Below are 3,947 nucleotides of genomic sequence, written 5' to 3'. Positions count from 1 at the left end.
TGCATTATATTGCTCATTGAGTTCATCTAGTCTTCCAAATTCTTGGAGCGTCCTTGTAACCGGTGTTTTGAACTCTGCATCTGATAAATTGCTTGTCTCCATTTTCTCTAGTTCTTTTTCTGGGACTTTGTTCTTTTCTTTCATGTGGGATATATTTCTTTGTCTCCCCATTTTGTCTGCCTCCCTGTGTTTGTTTTTATGTATTAGGTAGGGCTTCTAAGTCTCCCGGTCTTAAGTTGAGTGGCTTTAGGTAATAGGTATCCTGTGGGGCCCAGTGGTGCAGTCTTCCCTGGTCACCTGAGTGAGGTGCTCAAGGTATGTTCTTTGTGTGGGTTGTGTGTGCCCTCTTGTTGTAGTTGAGCTTTGTTTGCTGTTTGCATTTCAGTGGGATGGATGAACCCTTGGGCTGATTGTGAGAATTGGCTGGTGAAGAGCTGACCGTATGGAGCAGAATTCACTTTAGCAGGGCTGTGGTGCCTGCCCAGTCTGCCCTTCAGGTGTGTTCTCCTTAGATGCAACCCTGGGTGGAGATCTAGCTCCAGTGCTGGTCGAAACAAGCCACTGGGTATGCCGGCCCAAGGGACTCCTGGGAGGGGCCCAGCTGCAGGCCAAGTTCAGATGCAGCCTGTGCACTTCTGGGGCCACCTGGTAAGTGTCACCAAGTAATTTGCAGATAGCTTCCACCTATTCTGGGCTTGTAGGTGCCTTGAGAGGCCAAGTTAGGAACCAAGAGCGGCTGCCACTGGTGTGGAGTTTGCGGCTGCTCAGCAAGAGGTATGGGGCATGCTGATGATGTCGGATGCGACTTTTTTGAGTTTTGCGAGCCTTTAAGAGATTTTAGGAAAGTCTGTAGCAAGAGCCAAGACAGGCCATTTGTATGGAATGAACCATTGAAGGCAGCTTGGGTGGGTCTGTAAGTTGTGAGAGGCAGAGTCTCAGGGAATCACCTAGGTGGAACAACCTGTGTTATACAGGTTGATGGAGACTGATATGGTGGCCACTGCATCCGCATACTGGAAGAGGGCAGAGCTCAACAAATGAACAATGGATATTGCCAACACTTCTGTCAGGAAGAAAGCGGCTTCTCCAGCCCTCACCCCAAAGCCTGACAACTCAGTGTCTCCCATATGTACCTGGAACTCCTCAAGCAACTGCCTCAGAGCTGGAGCTCAGAGTGAATGAGTCCATCAGCGAGTAAGCTGGGGCATGGGCCCTTTAAGAGGAATGTAGGCAACTTCCGCAGATCTCTGTCTCACTCAGCCACAATCTCCACTGGTTTTCACAGGCAGAGGTTCTGGGGGAGTCTCTTCCTTGCACTGGAACCTTGGGCTGGGGAGCTCAGTGTGGATCCGGGACCTCTTGCTGCTCAGGGTCAGGGAGGAGGCTCTGCAGCCAAGAAAGCTCTCCCAATTTGCAAGCATCACACATAGTTGTGGAACTTGGTGTCTTGAGGTGGCCTTTTATGTATGTCCTCAGTTGTAGGACTTCTGTTCAGCCATACCTCAGGCAACACCTAATGATGGTTGCTCTGTAGTTTCATTATAATTTTGGTGTGGTTGCAAGAGGAGGCGTGCACAGCATGTACCTTCTATGCCATCTTGACGTGTCCCCCCATAATTCATAAACTTTTAAAACACTAGGCTTAGATGTGATTTCGTCAGTGAATTAATATTGGATTTAAATATGGTGAATTAGCATTTTCTCTCAAGCAGACCTGGGCATATATGATACTACAACCCTAATAAGAACTCCAGGATCTTTGTCATTTTGATATATCAGCCTGGAGGATACCCTGTCTGACAAACACTTCTAGAAATAGATGAAAATTTGAATTAAAATGGCTCCATGCTCAAAGCTTTTACTTTCACAGGTTAGGGAGACATTTATAGTGTTCATTATCCCTTTCCTACAATAAAAGCTCAGGGGAGCTTATTTCCAGGGCTGTTTTCACATTCTGAGGTTCTCCAATTGTTTCAAGGAGTATTAGGAAAATGATAAAAATAAGATTTTAATGCAATTCAAATTTTAAAGGCATATGCCATACATATTTAGGAAAATAGAATGAGATAAACTAAAATAAAAGAAGCAATAGATTCCAATGCTAACATATCTGGGGATTACTGCTTTAAAACAGAGTTATCGAAAGAGGAGATGCCTTGTAGGTTCTGCCTCATTCCCTTTGCCCCTGCCTTCCTGGGCTTACAGTTGGGTACAATGATGTGTCCAGGACTGGGCTTTACTGTGACTCCTATACTAATACTCATGGTCCCTCCTCTGTAGTGTTCCTGCATCCCATTCTCCCAATCTGAGTACTCACCTTATACATCATTTATAGGAAGATTGTCCTCATTTCAGATCACCACAGCAGTCACTTCTTACACTAGTCCCCTACTAGGAGTGTGGTTCAGACTTACCCTTACCAGTTAGTCCCACCACCTTCTCAGATCCCCTGTTTCTGTTAAACGGTGACAGGCCTTCTGATGACCACTGCCAACCTGCCTGGATCTCTCTAGAAGATTTGTTTACTACTGGGCCCAATTTCTTTACTCTGCTTACCCTACTGGTATATAAATAAATTACTTGTTTCATCAGAGAATCCTGAAATATGATGAACAAACTATAAATATAATAACAGCAAGCACATATAACTTCTATGTGCCAGCATTGTTGTTAGTGCTTTGCAGATATTAACTCATACAAGCCTCATAACAATTCAGAGGTCAGTACTATTATTATCATTCTGATTTTAAAGACAAAGAAACTAAGGTAAGAATAGGTTAAATACATTGCCTAAAGTTACAACTGATAAGTGGTGGAACTAAGACTTTTTAAACCACTTTATTGAGGTATGATTAACACACAAAAAGTAGTAGATATTTAATATATTACAACTTGATGTATTTGGAAATAAGTATAAACTGTGAAGCCATCATCATTATCAATGCCATAAACTTAGCTATCACCTCTAAAAGTTTCCTTCTACACTCTCTGTTTTGTTTTTCATTTTGTAGTAAGAACACATAACATAAGATGTACCTTCTTAGCAAAATTTTAAGTATACAATGCAGTATTGTTAATCATAGGCCTTATGTTGTAAAACAGATCTCCAGAACTTATTTTGCATAACTGAAACTCTGTACCTTTGAACAACACTCCCCATTCCCTACTTCAACCTCTACCCCAGCCCGTGGCAAGATTTAAAACTAGGTAGTCAGATTCCAGAATCTCTGCACCTAATCACTGCTCTATATTTCTCCCAGCATAGGGACATAATCTATCATAGGCAGCAGGACTTTAAAATTAAGAAAACCATTTCACATCCCAAAACTGTCCTGTTTGTCCTAGAAGGGAGGAACGTTGAGGACAAAATGAGATTAGTGAGAACAGGATGCTGAAGGCCAGAACAGGATAATCAGAACTTGGAACATCCAGTCTCCACTATGAGGAAGAATCCCATAGCATAATTGCCACTGTACATAGCTACAAAGTGCAGAACAAGTTTTATCAAAAGATAAAACAGCTAAAAAATACATACTACATAAAACACTAGCACATAATTTACAAGTATACCAGCATGTTTAAAGGCTATGTTAAGTACACTAGAGTGGGTTCCTCGAGTGAGAGTGGAAAATGGAAGTAGGGATCATGGAAGCAGGGATCACAGAGACAGGGAGAGGGAGAGAGGCCTTGCCCAGAATGATGATGAAAATTTACTAAGAACTGAGGAATATAACAAACTCAATTTTAATAAACAAATAAATGATTACCGTGCAATGGAATCCTTTGTTCTTGAGGATGCTCATAATTTTTCTGAGTGGATGTGTAGAGTTTCTGATATATCTCAAAGGTAAGCAGGACTAAAATCTAGGAGGTGGCTGCTCAGGAAGATACCTTGATGTAGCCTTTGCTTTACTGGGAAATGACTAGGCTATTCTCTGCCTCTTCTT

Source organism: Pteropus alecto, unplaced genomic scaffold (assembly GCF_000325575.1).
Source record: "Pteropus alecto unplaced genomic scaffold, ASM32557v1 scaffold538, whole genome shotgun sequence".
Taxonomy (NCBI): domain Eukaryota; kingdom Metazoa; phylum Chordata; class Mammalia; order Chiroptera; family Pteropodidae; genus Pteropus; species Pteropus alecto.
The sequence above is the reverse complement of the archived record's forward strand: the minus strand, read 5'-3'. Positions refer to the sequence as shown.